At 41.1% G+C, this 17,527-nt stretch overlaps 1 protein-coding gene across 4 annotated transcripts in view; it reads right to left on the bottom strand.

Annotated features, from left to right (window-relative positions):
* TULP4 (TUB like protein 4) overlaps nt 1-17,527 on the bottom strand; it is a 149,739-nt gene that overhangs the window by 60,810 nt on the left and 71,402 nt on the right. The gene's annotated exons all lie outside the window — the stretch shown is intronic.

Raw genomic sequence — 17,527 nt, 5'->3', positions numbered from 1 at the left:
GTTCTAAATGGTTCTGCACATGTTTGGTTCAATTAAACATTTAACTGTCTTTTAAATATAGTATTTTTTAACATAAAGGTTATCTAAGTTTTCTCTCTCCTAATTTCTCACACTGCAGATTGTTTGCACTTGTTCTTACTTTCACCTTCCCCTATGACCTTTATTTCGTGCCATTACAATAATGTCAGGATAATTCTCTCCATTTGAACTAATTCAATCACACAAAGAGCATCAAGCAAGCATTTCTCCTCCTAATAATACCAGACAAAAAAGCAGCAGACGTGGTAGACAGCAAGTTGGCATCACCCATTTCTCCTATCCTCCTAGTCTTCTATTGCATTCTCTAATAATACACTCCCTATCTCTCCCACACCTGCAGAGCTCTGACTTTTTGTTTCCAATGACATTACAACCGGATGAAGCGCCTCATTTGCATATGGAGCTGTCACCTTCCTAGGTATGATACCCATCAAGGAATTATTATTACTAAGAAGAAACTACTACTATTAATAACAAATATTGTGCTGCAGCTAAAGAATGGCAAATCTGTAATGGCATTTACATTTCTTGAGAAAAACTGCCAACTCACAATAGGGGCTGCAGGTTACAGAGGGCGTAAACGAATGGCAAACAAGTTCTGGGAGACAGAAAACACCAAAATTCCAAATTCTTCACGTTTCTCTAGACTAAACAATAAAAGTGAGCTCTCCTCCTAGAAGGTCTGAAGCAGCCTCCAGATATCTGAGGGACAGATGTCACATAATATTCCCTATCCGTGCCTTGGGATAAGCTTAGGTCAGTGGTGCCCTGTGCTGAGGGCACGGCAGCTGCTCACAGCCCCCGGGGTTCAGCTGCTGCCATTGGCACAGCTTTCCACTGCCATTAGCACATCCTTTATCCCAGGATCCTACATTTTCATTGAAAGAGGTGCATTGTCCTGCAGCTGCTGTCATCCCACTTGTTCTGCTCTTTGAAAAGGAGTTCCAATTTTTTTTTTTTTTTTTTTTTAAGCTTACAATCTGATTTAATGGTATAACATTGTCAATAAGCTAAGCATGCCACCTGGGGACTTAGCCTTGTGCTAAATGAAATCAGAGGTAAGGCTGGACCAGGAAGAAAGTGCTGACCTTAATGCTTAATGGAGATTAAAGGTCCAGGTCCAACCCTCTCCCTTCCTCTGACCACAGACTTCTCTGTGGCTTTCATGTGAAATCCTACTCCAAATCCCTAACTCAAACAGCTCAGGTAAAGCTCTGAAGTTCAATGTAAGGATACATCAGATGCTCTGTGCCATTCTGTTGGACGCACTTGCTCTTTTCCCCCCTTTCTCCTCAGTGTTTGTTTTCATAATGCTCAGGGCACACACCAGGCTGACAAAGACTGGGATCACCTGTGCAGATGCAGAAGGAGAAGGGGCCAGGTAGGAGCAGTGCAACTCACCAGCAACAACCCTCTGAGTACGTGCAGGGGAGGTATCCATTCCCCCAGCACTCTCTTACTCTGTGCGAGTGGCTGGTAGCCTCTGCAAGCAACAGTGTGGTTGCTCACCTACTGGGAAGAATGTTGATGCTCCCCAGCAAGTTTTGTTAATTTGCCTTGCAGATGAATGACAAACACACCTATTTTTAGAAGGTATCTTGAGGTTGGCATCCAACCCACCACACATACCTATTTTTGAAAGGTATCATATGGCTGGCATGAAATCTCTAATGGATGCCAGTCTGATCTTTAAAAGCTTGAGGAAACAATTTTGGCAAATAGACAATGGCAAAAAAAAAAAAAAATTCTTTTGAGAGCTGTTTTGAGGAAGGAATGCCTTTAGTGTAAGATGTTGTCTTAAAAATACCTAGAGACTGTCAACATCTCACTGAATACATTTAAGGGCCTTGATAGTAAACTGCCAAGATGAGGACTCAGAAAGGCTCTAAAGTTTTACAAGTCTCCTTAAGTGATACACTTCATTTTAAGAAACACACCCTCCTCAATGTCTATTAGTCCCAAGGATTTGCCACATAACCGTTTTATTTGTTCACAGAACACAGAATGTGTTACGTTATCATCGCCTGCTTGAGAGGAAAACATGCCCAAGACTCCTCACAGGTACCAAACGAGAAGCATGATGCTCCCATGAAAGAAGTGGCTCCCAGTTCTAAAGGAATTACTCTTTTCACTTTGGACTCACCACGTTTAATTGTGAGTTCAGAGAACAGAGTTCTGTGGGACATTAAAAAAAAAAAACCCACACCAAGAGAAATTTGTATCCAAAGTATATCCCATACATATGTTTGGGCACCAGAAGACTTGACAGGTCAGAACAGAAAGTTGCATGTGAGAAAAATCACAGGTGATATGAATCTAACATGGACAAGAAGTTGGTATCTAGCTACTGGTTCCCAGTTGAGTAAGTTTGTTAACTATTCCTTCAAGGGCTATTAATGAAAAAAGTTAGTGATAATCTGAAGGAAAATAATTAAGGCATGAAAAATTAAGACAGTCACCCATATGCACAAGATAGCTGCACACTATTATGTTCTTGAAAGGGAAACTGGTGGAGGTCTGCTCTTCTCCCATCTCGCACACAAAAGTGTGACAGTGAGAAGGTCCATGGTGTGCTTTTGACTCCTTTCCCTTCACAGGGATTCTCAAGTCCCAAAAGCTCTTCCACAGAAAAGACAGCTGTTCCCACAGAAGAACAATTTTAAAGTTATGCCACACTCAGTTGCATTGAGGCAAATTCCTTTACATCATGCACATTCCTACCACTGTCTCTTGTCAATGGTCATCCTGTACTCGGGCTGTAAAATATGTCTGTTTAATTGCCCGCACATACTCCCTCTAAATGCAAGGGCAAGTCCAAGTTAAATTAAAATAAATCAAAACCGAATGTTGGGAAGGATGAGCAAAGGATAAAATAGTAGTTTCACTGCCTTCCTCTGTAAGAAAAAGATTTCACTTTGTTGTAGCTTCCAAACAGATAAAGCACAGTAATAAATAAAGCAGAGACAACAATTCTAGCTCAAGATGAACAACCATTTTGCTATAAGATCAAAAGACCGAGAACAATATAGCTCCCCCTCTTTCTAACAAATCACTGGTGAGCACCATTAGGAGAGGTTCATTCCTGGTAAAATAAGACACATGCAATAACTGTGCTGAGCTGGAAGTTCCTTGGGTTTGAGCATTTAATGGTGGAGTATTTTCCCACAGGAAAAAAAAAAAAAGCAGTAGATTTAAAATCCCTGGTATTTAGTGTACACTAAATTAAAAGTAAATGAGCCTAATGCTCATTTAACTAACATCTGACAAAATTACATTACAGATGGTATAAATGAGGACCATTTCAAAAACCTAAACATTTACATTCGCTTTTGGACTGAGTATGAGAAGCTCATTGTAAATGAACTTCATGTTTTAAGAACAAAAATAACACTCACTGACATCCAGCAATGCCTCATCAGTGCTATATGAACTCAGAGCCCATGCACATCTTTGTTAGAAGTTTTGAGGGAAAAAAAAATCCAACCAAAACACCCCAAGCATAAAGCAGATTTAAAATACTTACTATCTTTTTTTACCTGGCTAAAAATAGAGAAAAATATTGGATGCAGAGATATAGAAACCTTGTAAGAGAATCTATGGCTTTTCTTGTCTCTCTTCCTTTTAAAAATACCCAAATATCCACCTCCTAAAAAAAACCCCCAAAAATTAAAGAGGAAACAGGTTAACAATAAACACTACTGAAAACCATTCCAACTCAGAATCAGCTAGCTCTACTCTACTTTCTAACAGCATCAACTTAGGAATTCCTGCACTATCTTCCCACCTTGTAAATGGTATCTGTTCAGGAATATCCCCAGGGCAATGTATTGCTGGAAAAAGCCAGTGAAGTGACTATGACAGACACACTCTCCCTTATACTCAATCCTCCCAATTCAGTGGCTAAAAATTCCTGATCAAGTGTTCATATAATCATGAAATATAATTTTATAACTTTACATGCATATATTAACCACAAAGAAATTATTCAAGTAAGAAAACAAAAAAAACTCTACTAGGAAATTTGAAAAGAAAACTCTTAAAAATGTAATATAAATTCTGTTATATAACACTGTGCTAGTTAACAAGAGGAAGGAAGTAGCACAAGTTCTTCACTTTCTGGAGTCTATTCTGAGAAGTGCCAGAAAAATAATGGTGTCTCACAACCACACACAGAGGACCTGCTCCTATCAAATACACTATGTCTGTCTATCTCAAATATACCGAGGTGACAGACCATTTTATGCTCATCAGATATTCAAACTCATACAGCACAACAGTTAAGTAACATTATTCCAGGTTTCTGAACATCATGATTAGCATTTGTGGTGGTCATTTTATAATCAGAAGCTGATCAGTGACCACCTTCATGATTTTACAGGTTAGACTATAATTTAGCTTTAACTTGCTTAGATGAAATCACTGTAAATGTCCACCAAACAAGCCTTAGATAGAACCTGACTGCAGCACAAAATTCATGCAAGCCCTCTCCAAGAAGATGAACTTCACTCCTTAAGAGGTACAGTAAAAACTTGATTTTTGTCAGCCATGTAAACAGAAAAAACCTTAACATTCACAAGGACTGTCAGAGAGTGTTGTCCAAGCATGATTATTTCTCCAAGAGCTACAATACTTCAACCCTAGTTATTTTTTTCAAACACATGGAACTAAAAATAAACCAAACTTCAGCAGAAGCACAGATCAGCTCTCCAAATCTATTATGATCTCCCAGGTGATAATAGCTGTGGACTAATGTAATTAAGCTGAGTTATAAGGTGGATTTGAGACAGATGGTACAGCTGGGCACTTCACTGCTGGAGTGGGACTACTTTGCTATCTGAAATACCCAACTATTGTTATCCCAGTCATCAAGCCCACCCATAATACCCCTGTGTGAGTTACACATCATTATAGAACATTTCTGTCCACCTTAAATTAGTCACAGATACTGAGAAAAGAAAGCAATTATATACATTTTTATTGGACTGCCTGGACTGTATTTGTGTGACTCATGGAGACAGCGCATCCCTAATCCTTTTGTGAGATTGAGGAAATTCCACCATGTTATTTTGCAAAGGTTGGACCCCTGCTTTGACTTCCAGCACACCTGAACCCCACCTACTGGCTGCCCCAGTCACTGGGGTCACTCACACAATGTTCACCTAGTGGTGCTCAGGACAGTTATTGAAGGGACTGTATAATTGCTGAGATGGACATAGAAAACAAAGTGGAAAATGAAATAGTGTCTCCTTCCAAGAAGGACAGTGTGAGGGAGAGTGCAGTCAGTAAAACAGGGAATGCAGAAAGGGCAGAAAAGTCACTCAGCACCTTCACCTCTCAGGACAGAAGGGTATAAAGAGGAGAACTAAATTAACAACACAACAACTAAAAATCCCAATATTTACATGCAAGACATTCAGTTTAGCATATTAGAATAAATAAGACAACAGATACCTACCAAGAATTATTTTGTTAATATATACACACATATATTACCCCCATGGAGGGTCTGATTCAGGCTTGAGACACACTGGTCCACTTAATTTGCAATAATGTGATACAAACTTCTGACAACGTGGATACCAGCTAAAGAAATGCCATACTCTAAAAAATGCCAAATAGCAGATTTTCAAAATGCTATCCTTGCTTTGGCTGGCCTGCAATTCTGCACAGACTGTTTTCAGAGCAAACCTCTCTTAAGAAATTTTATCTACATTTGCTACTTCTCCGTGAAATAAAAACTATATCATGATGCAGTTGGCCAAGTGACCAATAATTTCACTTGCCTGACTTTGCAGAGAACACAAGGGAGCTATAAATACAGGGTTAAATTAGTTACTTGGACAGGCAAAGTGGACAGCCCCAGAAAGCACAAATCACTGCTATTGTTCTTTACCACCGTGGCACACAGAAGTCTCAACTAAAATTGACCCCCATGTTGCTGGAACTGTACATGTTATGATCAAGCCTTTGGAGTTCTTAGGATTGAAGACAAAGTAAAAAGCAGGCTAGAGAAGGTTTCCTCTACAGAACTGTAAAATTACTATTAGCCTCAAGAGGGATGAGCTATAGGTTGGAAACACAATCCCTGGGCCATAGGGGTCACTGTGAAACTATCAGAGTGCTGGCAGGAAGGGTGATGGGTAACACATACCTAAGGACAATATTACCCCTCATCTAATGCAAATATTAACAAATGTGTTGATTACAGTGGTTCAGAAAGCTTCCAAGGAACTGGGGTAAAACTGACTTGCAGAGGCCAAAGAGCAGCAATATTCAACCTTTAACAACCCAAGCAGTATAGGAACCACAGACTGGAGATGGAAGTTGTCTGATCTGTTTCCAAGAGCCTGAGCCAGCTAGCTTATATGCACTACATCACTTGAAAGTAATTTTTATAGTCTAGTTTATCCTTTGCTTACCCCCCCCCAAAAAAAAGAGAGAGAGAGGAAAAGCAGAAGTACAAACATTTCTGTTCTTTTTTTTCCGTCAGTAAAATACTGCAGAAAATTTCACCCAGCAAAATGAGCAGATGTTTTCTATCTCAAGTCACCTGCATGTCAACCAGCATATGGAATATTTAATGTTTGAAATACATTGTTAGGTTCATAATTAGTGGCATGGAGTCCAGCTGGATGCTTCTCACTAGTGGTGTCCCCCCAGGTTCAATAGTGGGCCCAGTGTTGTTTAACTTGTTCATGAGTGGCTTGGACAAAGGGACAGATGCCTCTTTGGAGATTTCACTGACACTCACACTGGGAGGAGTGGCTGATAGCCCAGAGGGCTGTGCAGCCCTGCAGAAGGGCCTCGCTGGGCTGGAGAGAGGAGCAGAGAGGAACTGTCTGAAGTTCAGCAAAGGCAAATGCAGGGTCCTGCCCCTGGGGACGAATAACCCCAGGCACCAGGACAGAATGCAGGCTGACCTGCTGGGAAGCAGCTCTGCAGAGAAGGACCTGGGGGTTCTGGTGGACACCAACCTGTCCCTGAGCCAGCAGGGGGTCCTGGTGGCCAAGAAGGCCAATGGCATCCTGGGGTGCGTTGGGAAGAGCATTGCCAGCAGGTCTCTTTGACTCTCACAGTCCAATGAATTCAAACTCAGGAGCAGAAAACACTGACCTCTTATCTACAGCATTACTTCAGACAGGGCTGGAGAAAACACTTGCCTTCATTCTATGCATAATTTCCATTTCTTTATGATTTACAGATTTTTCAAGTAAGTTTTATGCTTCTTAAAAGAGTTTTGAAAGCATGGAAAGCAATCCAAGTTTTGAGATATTGTATTAGGGGTAAATAATAAGATAAAAGAATGCATACTGGCAAAGTAGTCATGCAAAGGGTCAGCAAGTACTGGAATGACATGAAAAAACAAGGAAGGCACGATATTATTAAATGTTACTGTAAGAAACAGAATGATATTCAGGAAACTGTATTTTAGGTTAAATCAAGTAAAGCTTTCAGCAATGAACGGAATAGTTGAACGGTCTTCTAAAAGAAAAAAAAGGAATGAAGCCAACCTTTGGAATCACTTCATACGAATTTTCACATATTGTAAAAAGGTATATTGCAGGGAACTTTTTTTTTAACTGCTGTGGTTATTGAAGTTCAGTGGTTCTCTTATTAAAACACTGTCTTATTCATCAACTGAGAGCTAAGAAAAATAATCGTAGTTTATTGATGAACATAAATTACTTGAATTTTCTAATGTTTTTACAGAACACTATGACTTTAAAGTTTATTTCAGTGCTGAAGTGTTGCACATACATAGACTAAAGACACTATTTCAGGATAAGTATGTGATAAAGAAAAAGTCCTATTCTATATAGCATATGGAACAGACCTCTTCAGTGCAGGAGGGTAAAGAGGAATGATCTTAATTAAATGTGGGATTAAATCACATTTTTGTGTCTGTCTGTAGTCTGGGGGTATAGGGGCTGGTTGCCTAGATGGTCTGAGAGCTATTTTCATGTCTGCAAGGAATCAGTCATTCCAGTAAGTTTTGCTCTGTGTGTGCTCTTGTTACACTTTGAAATGTTAGTTTGCCTACATTTCCAGAGCACAACATTTCCTACAGAGCAATGGAGTGAAACAGCCCAGGAAACATGAACTTTCTCAGAAACTTTAATAATTAGAGCAGTGACATCACTAGCACGATGATCAAACAGCTCTGCTTGGAAATTGTTTGTTTATATCAAGCAGCTGGTGCTCTTGGGAGGGAGACTACCTGTATGGGTGGTTCTGAGTGCATCATATCATAACAGAGAAATCAGGTGGTCTCCCTCTCTCCAAAAGCAGGGAGATGGAGTGCTAGAGCCACAGATCAAAAGCATGGAATCAACACTGGGACCCTAGATCCACCATAGAGTGGCTTTCACCCAGTTCTTTATGCAGTACCAAAGAGTACTCTGTGCTGGACTCAAGGATACTACAGGGACCATCAAGGACCTCAGTGTTTAGATGCAGGAGGGAAGGAACCCCAGAAAGCTGACCCACGACCAAGCTCAGCTAGCACAGGGCAGGAGATGAAGCTGAGCTGAGAAGGTTCCAGCTAAGCATCCCCAAAGAGGGGAGCACAGAGATCCCAGAACCACAGCTCTCACCTACTAGCTTTCTCCATCATCCACTGTCCCAGAGTTCAGCTGGAAGCCGGATATGTAGCTCATGGCGACCGCTGCCTCCTCCTGCTTTGCCATCCCAGCCCACCAGCCAGAAGTATTTCAGCAGACCTCCATGTCAGCACCAACCCCACCCTTGCAGTTATATCCCACTTTGCCATCATTTCTATACAGTGATTCTTTCAAAGTACATTTCTGTTGAAAATACTAACAAAAATGTTGTGCCTGAGTATCCATGATGCTCACACCTTACCACTGCTGGGTATGAGCCACGGCAGGGCATCCTGCCTGGCCTGCATCCACGCTCCCAGCCATCCTGACACTGCATGAATCACCAAATCCCAAACTCAGTATCAGAAGAATGGTTTTGCTCCTGACGTGCCATTTGCCGAAGCTGGCGCCTTTGTTGAGCGGGACAGGGCACGATTCAGGGAGCCCTGGGCAGAGTCTCCCTGCATAGTCAGGGAGTGCAGAAGAGGCAGCTACTGACAAACCTTCAGTGCCCAGCTTCACATGATCTTGAAATATTCAATTTACCAGTACTAAAAATAAAACCATGCGATGCGGACTCGTGCACGGGAGAGTCTGCTGTTAATGCCATGAAAGCCCAGTGGCTGAGATACTGTAACCATAAGCCAGTCATCTAGAGTTAATAATCTTATTTGCATTTATGACCCAGTTAGTTAACACTATTTTAACAGAAATCATGCCAGCCTTCTTAATCTTTCCAGAATTCTGTTATTGTTACTGCAAAGGCATATGCACAATTTATCAGGCATTGATTTCCCCAAACTCTCAAGTAGGGAGGGTTTTTTTCCATTCCATTTCACTGATTCCAATCAGCAGGCTTGCATTATGCTTGCCATTTGAAGGCCAAATATCAGCATTTCCATTAACATTTTGGAATTACCTTATCTTCTGGCAATTAAGCAGAAATTAGTTGGTTTTTTTTTGTTTTTTTTTGCATATATAGCTTTCCCTTCTCAGGAGGATTTGATTACCAAGGTATTTTCAAATATCTAACTCATACCTTTGAAATCTGTATATAACATCATTAATTATTATTCAGAATATTTTGAATTATCCTAAAATATCATGTTACCTATAAAGAAGCACAAATCACCAGCTCTGAGCTGGATGTAAGGCTGCAAGTATTGTTCCTGGGGAGGTTACTATCAGGTGAAATAGCAGGACTTCATGACCTGACTGGCTCATGTCTTGCCAGCATCAAATTCCCATACAGACAAATATAATTTAATCCAACCAAAATCTTGACAAAAATAATGAACAGCTCATCACTATGTACTTACATCCACATCCACATCCATGCATATCCATGAAAACCATGAGCACTGGAACTGCCCCAACAAGATGTGCTTTCACAGGCAAACAAAAAAACCAATCATTTCCTTAGCTTAGATTTGATTATTTCCTTGGACTGTTTAACTGAAAAAAACAGGCAAAGACAACAGCTCCTTACATGATGCCTTCCAGCCACTGTAAGTGAAACGAACTCCAGAACACAAGCGCAGAAAGCTCTCTTGCTTTAGGGCCTTTTTAAGAGACAAAGATCTTCTCCTCCCACATGTAATGCACATATGACCAAAAAAAAAGCAACGCAACACCTTCTACCCAAATTTAAAATCCCATCAGTTCCTGACCTGATTACATTTCTGGAATCCCATCCCTGAATGCCCCTGCTTAGCCACAGATCTTGGTGACTTCAACAGACCCTGGGAATGATCCTTTCCTGGGCTACTCTGTTTCAATGCCTGAAAGGAAACCAAGCTGCTCTGAATTCAGGCACCACCCACACAGGGGTGCTCTCTGGCTTGTTACTGAGAATCAGAAGTATTTTCACACCTTGCAGACAACTATTAATGAATTGCACCACTAACCTAACACTTTATGTTAAGAAGGAAGGACAACCAGCAACAGAACATGAAGATATCCGTGGTAGCTAGTCTTAAAAACTTAAGTCTAATATTCCCTCCAAAACTGTCCAAAATGGATTAAGGCAGCTGAAAACGTTTCTGATATCCATTAAGATAACCTTTTAAAAATCTTGTTGAACTCTTCAGCGCAACAACTTACTGCTGTAGTAACTTTCACACTTTAATCACAGATCTGAACAAGAATTTCCTTTCATCAGTTTTGGAATTTCAACCTTCTGATTTCTTTAAATGGTCATTCACTTTAGTGCTTCAAGACAAGCAAACAGAAACTTACCCCAATCTACCTGCTCATTACCATTTGCTGGTTTATACCGTTTTAGCATGCCTCTTCTCTGACTCATCTGCTTACTAAGGTAAAGAGTCACACCTTTCTTCAGCTACTCTCCATGACTGAAACTTCCCAAATTCTTTTGCAGTTTCATCTTGTGTTCCCAGAACTCCCACTAACTCTTGAATGCTATTTTGAGGTGAGACAAGGGCATTCTAGATATATCAGCTTTTACTTCTGGTAACAATCTCCATGCTGTTCTTTATTACTTTTCCTATTCTTAATGGCCATTCTTAATGACATGTTTTCAAAATTACTTGGATTTTTTCTATTACTATTGAATTTTTCAAGTCAGCTGCATACCAAAAAAGAGCTTGCTATTCTCAGGTCCTGCTCCTTCCTAAGTGGAGTTCTCCAAGGGGGGGTGTGGGACCGACAGCCTCATAGCTCTCCATGCTCAGGGATCAGACACCACTTAGGCAATTCCCAATTCTGCCTTTCAGCTGGGCTAATGGGGCAGGCAAAATGGCACAACAGCGCTGTTTCATGCTTCTGAGAACAGAACAGCACAGTCCCCACCAGTTTGAAGTGGGGCTCTCTCAACACACCACTGTTAACAGATCTAACTGGGTAATGCACCTTTTGCTTCTATGCTCAATACAGGTTTTGAGCCACCTTAGTCATACCATGTTTCTTAATAACCACCCATGAAGGACCATGAAACTTCCTAAAAGCTTTCATTATTTGAATCAAATTATTTTCCATATTCCAAAACACCTTTCTCCTCATCAGTCTGGCATCATTTCCTCCTGTGCAACCTCAGCAGCTGCAAGCTATGAATTGTGACCTGTAAGTAATTCTTATTTCAGCTAATTTCCCAACTACCAGTATAAGCTTACTGGGATGTAATTCTCTAGATGCTTCCTAGAGACTTCTAACACATTTAAAGTTCCACATTCTTTTTATGCTGTTTCTAATAAGACTGTATGTATTTTGTCTAACACCTCAGCCACTTCATACTTGAGCTCTCAAAAAATTTGGACACAAATCTGCGGTGAGGATTGGTACTAATAAATAATTTAACATTTCTGCAATATTCTGCTTCCTTGAACTGCTCCCTCTGTGCACAGCAATTCACCCAGCAGGCCCATCAGTTATCTCACCAACTTCCAGCTTCTCATTCATTTAAAGCACATTCTGTTATTTGTTCCTCTTTTTTCCTTCAGCTGTGCGCTCCACTGCCAGCATTTTGGCTTTTCGGGGTTCATTTTTATGTGCAGTAGGATTATCTTTTGGACTTACTTTTCTTTTGAGGGTCCCAGAGCTAAGGACCTTTTGAAGACAGTAATTTCCTTCTCCCCTGGCAAGGAGCACACAAAAAACCATCAAGTTACTGGATCAGGGCAGAGGTACTGCCCAGGATCTACTGTGGATGGAAGAATAGATTCTCCCTTCCCTGCTTCTCCCACTTGCAGGGAAAAATGCTCCTGGTGTTAAAGGCTGTGTTAGGGAACACTTTTACTGTAACTTTCTCTCTGTTTGTCAGATAGCAAAACACACCAGAAGGTTACAAAGTAATCTCATTTATAATTGAACACACAAAAAAAAAAAAGCATTTACAGCGGTCATCAGGAGTAGAATAACAAATATTAACAGTTCAACAGACAAAAAGCTGTAAAAGTTTAAAAAATATTAAGTTTAAATTCGTAAATTTTGCATCTGAGATGACTTTTGAATACTTGAGGAAATGAACATGATAGACATTAACTAAGAAAAGATAATCAGAAGGTCTATCTCCTATAGACCTTATCTCCCTTATCCTATAGACCTGCTCTCACCTTTTCTTATGAGATAGGAGAGTTAACAGCTCCACAAGAGATTCAGGCTGAACCACTGTGGCTTACTGAACCACTGTGTCTTACTGAACCACTGTGTCTTACTCTTTGCCCCACTCATCACAGCTATATAGTGTCTATATGTAAGATACTTTAAACATGCAAAGGGTCCCTTTGCAGTCTCTAGCAACCATAGAAGAGCAAGTAGAGTACACTAAAAGTAAAACATACTAAAAACCAATCCAATAAAAAACCCTGCCCATGTTGTTTGATCTTTTTGTTCCTCTCAAGCATCACATGTCTTTACATTCTCTGTTTCCTAGGCTGAACAGGGTTTATTAGGCCACTCTGTAACAAGGCCCAAAATAAATAACATTTGACTTGCTTTAACAATACAGGGCATTGCCTTCCCTTCCAAGTAACCTGAGCTGACAGTCACAGTATGCAATCCTCCTATTTTCTAAACAACTCTTAGAGTAATTCTTACCGTAGCACTAAACAGAATGAACAGTTCAGCTGGAGGTGAAACAAGAACTGCATGAAATGGCACGACATGATGCATACCTTCCACAAGAAGTCAGCACTGTTGAACAGTGCCAGGGCAGTGCTTAGGATCTACCCAGAGCCTCTCAGGCTGGTTGAGAGGATTCTTCTAAGCATCATGCTTTGTGGGAGACTCAGGAAGAGCTGCTGTATAAATTTTCTTCAGTGGGCAAAATTCCCACTTCAGCTGCTTGTTCCCACAGCTGGTTCTCATCTTCCTGTTCCTTCATTAGGGCCAATGCACTTGTGTGAGTGGCCACTCCACAAATCAGACTGCCGAAGGAATGCCTCACAACTGTTAAGTTGCACAGAACTACAGTGCAGGAAAACAAACTTGAATAAGCTGTGATACCCCAGGGCTGCCCATGGAAGTGCATCCATGCCCCCTGGACAGCGTGGCAGCGACAGAAGCAGCCTGGCCATGCAGTAGAGCACGTTCATCTGATGGCTGTGGCTCTTGTGCCCAACTTCTACACCGAGTTCCACCTGTCTGGTTAAACCCTGGAGCCAAAGGCAGGCTGCAGTCCCACAGAGCCCCAAAGCCTGGGTGCCTTCTGAGAGAGCTCTGGGCACGCCTTGCCCCGCCAAGAGGATGCCTGTGCTGGTGTACGGCCCAGGCTGGAGCACCAAGCACTGGAGAACAAAACCCAAGGAGTCTGTGGTTTGTTTTAACAAGCCCTGAGCACAGAGGTCCTCTCTGGCCATTAAAGGCAGCAGGAGGACACGAGTTTAAAGAGGGTGATCTGCTCTTCTCTCACGAGGATGATGCGTGCCTCAAGACGCCGTGTTTTGCTTCCTAACTATAATCTGAGAAAATATTCAGATCATGAGTGAGACTGGTGAATTTTGGGGGATTTTAGCACTTCTATTTTGGGTGCAAAATTATTGGCATCTTGCCCCAAACTGGCATTGCAGCCAAAAACAGAATCCGTGATTGAAAGGTTTATTTTTCTTTCTTCCACAGTACTCTTTCCATCTCCCACACTCACTATAAATAATGCACAATCCTCATGTGAAGTGAATTAAAAGAGGGTGAAGGCCAGAAATATATATACTCCACAAACAGATCCTAAAACCCCTTTCTTTTTGGGCAGCTTTGTGATCCAGGCTAATTTACCCTCTCATCATGTACCCAAAGTCTAGAGGATATGACAATTCATCCACAGTAAAGAGTTTGTCTTCCCTTTTATTTATTTTGTTTTTAGCTAAATCCACACTGTTCTAAGACTCAAGCTGTGCATAGTCCTACAATTTAACAAAGCTCTCATTTGAGACTCATCCCTGCTCATACAGCCCAAGCATTTGAAGTCTACATAATACTTTTAAGCCATTTCTGGTCTCAGAGTCCAAAACCTGACTCTCTGGATGTAGGATTTAAGTGATTCTCATTTTTATCACAATCCAGCAAAAAAAGAACCAAGCTCCAGAAATAAGGGTAAAATTGACAAACCCCACTTTTTTAAATCTTAAGTCTACAGTCACTACACTAAGGACACAGCAATGCTACTCTTCAGAGCAAAAAGAAAGATTAAAAGGCTCCCATGGACCACAAACTACAATTACTTCATTAACCTTCTTGATTTTTTAATTCTCTTGCTAAAAAAAATCCAATTCAGTTAAATCATCTTTTCTAATGACAGTCTCTATTCCTGAAGCATACACTAACTACATTTTGTAGTTAAAAATAAGCATAAAGCCCACTTTGTATCACCACTGCATGATATTAACCACAATTTACTGTACTGTATTTTGTTCACTAGTCAAGGTACTTCATGACTGATAATGGCAGACATTGGAGGTATTTATTCTAGGACAAAAATTCTCAGCTGGGGAATCATGAAGAGCATTCAGGAATTAAAGCCACGCTCTTTTGAAAACCAATGAGAGGAGGTGATAAAAAAAAAATGTTTTTCAAAGGGAGGTCAGTGTAGAAAGAAGATCATTCTACAGCAGTGGACTGAACAATCTGAAGTGGCTTAAGGGACTATTTTCAACCAGCAGTGAACAGAGGGAAATGTTATGACAACAGGTAAGTATGAAAGCAGCAACATCAACTTGCCAGGGAGGGTTTTAAGGCTCCTAAGCATAACCACAGGCACATTGTAAGAAAGGGGTTCAGCCCCAGAGCCAGGTTTGTAAGGAAAAACTGAGCCATATGGCACAAAGACAAGAGCTCTCCCAAGGCAATGCTACACTATAAGGAAACGCAACATAAAATATTTATTTACCTAATATATTTCCAATATAATGTTTTGTGAAAGTTTCCCTCAAAAAAAATAAATCTGCATTTGTACCTTTTCACACAGATTTTAGACAAAAGAATGTCAAAATACTTTTATCCAAGTTTTGGCTTCTGTTACCCAACAGGCACAGGTTACAGAGGAAGAGCTAGGACAGAAACAACTAAAGAGAGAGGCTTAAAGAAATACTGCAGTTGAGAAAGATATCAGCCTCTAAAGTTCACAAGCATCTGGTTCTTCAAAACCAGCTGAATTGGGCTTGTTCCCAAAAAGAACATCTAAGCACTTTAATCTGCTCTTGTACCAGCTTCCCAGAAGGGTTTGGAGGCTTCTTTGAGGACCAAAGTTGCAGAAGCCTCTGGGAGCAAAGCAGCAGCACAGACTGGGCTGCAGAGCCAGTCTACCATCTGCTGGCTTCCTGCCGGGCTCACTTCCATGAACACAGGATCACAGAATCTCAGAGCGCTCGGAGATTGGAAGAAAATTTGACAACCAGGGGCAGGGACACCTTGCACTAGACCCAGTTGCTGAGCACCATCCTTGAACACCAGCCTTGATTCTGGCTTTGAACACTTCCAGAGATGGAGCATCCACAGCCTCCCTGGGCAACATGTTCCAGTGCCTCACCACCCTCACAGTAAAGAATTTCTTCCTATTGTCTAATCTAAACTACCCTCCTTCGGTTTAAAGCCACTCCTCCTTGTCCTATCACTACATGCCCTTGTAAAAAGTCACTAAATTTCAAGAATAAAAACAACAACCAAAAAGAGCAGGAAAGAAGGAAAGGTTCTAATCTAATACAAGGTGACAAGGCGAGGTGTTACTGCAAGATGTTAATAGAATTAACTCTGCGCTTTCTCAGCCGACTGCCTTTTGAGCTTGACTACTTTCACTGACCCCTATGAATGCAGCAATGCACTTCCAAAACTGGAAATAAATGAGAATTTTCTTGATCTCTATGCCATATATGATATCATCTTCTCCTTTAACAATAAGACATACCAAAAGCTTTCTGACCTGAGCATGTTCCTCAGTGACAACTCTGACAGAATGACAAGGGTCGAAAATATTCATAAGAATTGTACTAAATATAGCACATAAACCACTGAAAGGCAATTGCTCCTCAATGTTAGATACCTATGACATTGACACAGTTTCTCATTTGAATTCAAATCCAAATTCACACATTCAGATACACACCATAAATCAGCACCTGAACCATGTACAGCACTGAGGTGCCTTCTCTGCTTGAAGAGAGCTGCAAGCAGTAAGAAGAGTAAGAATAAACAGGAAACCAAAAAGCTCTCTTGTTCAAAGATTGGCAGGTGCACAGAGTTCTTAGAACATTCATGTAATGATGTATGATGTGCAATAAATGTGCTATTCTACAGTTTCCCCCTTCCTAGTCCTGTCTCTCGCCCTCCCAGGTTCCCGTGGCGCTGCCTGATCCCGCAGCCCAGAGATCACAGCACACGCGGCACTATCACAGCAGCTACAAAACCAGCACTCGGTGCCAGGGTCCAGCTTGCTCACAATTACTTAATAAAGCCAGATTCTTTAGAATGATTTCATATAAACTAAGTGTCATTAGGGAGGTCTGTGTGTCTTTGAAATGACTCCCTGCAAAGTCTGAGTCAGTCCAGCCTGCAGACACAAATGCATCCAGTTTTGGCCGAGCAGTGAGTCTGGATAATAAGACAGAAAGCTGTCCCTGTTACACCATACCTATTATCCCCAGCAGTTCCTTTCTTTCTTCTCAATTTCTGTCCTAATACAGTCACACAATGGTCCAAAGAGAAAAAGGAAACAGTCACCAGTCAGATAGAAAGAAACAGTCATTAAAAGCACAACCAGCACTTCTCTTCAGTGAACTGTGGCGTTCGTGCAGCTCAATGGCCTCTACAGAGGGTGGTTAGAAATCATTATCCCCCAGATTACTGATGGGGAAAATAAAGCACATTCTGGCAGATTAGCTAGTCCAAGATCATACAGCCTGTGAGTGGCCAATTTGGGATTAAACCCATGCACCTGGAGTCCC

The sequence above is a fragment of the Fringilla coelebs genome (genome assembly GCF_963513975.1).
Source record: "Fringilla coelebs genome assembly, chromosome: 3".
In the NCBI taxonomy this organism is placed as follows: Eukaryota; Metazoa; Chordata; class Aves; order Passeriformes; family Fringillidae; genus Fringilla; species Fringilla coelebs.
The sequence above is the reverse complement of the archived record's forward strand: the minus strand, read 5'-3'. Positions and strand labels throughout refer to the sequence as shown.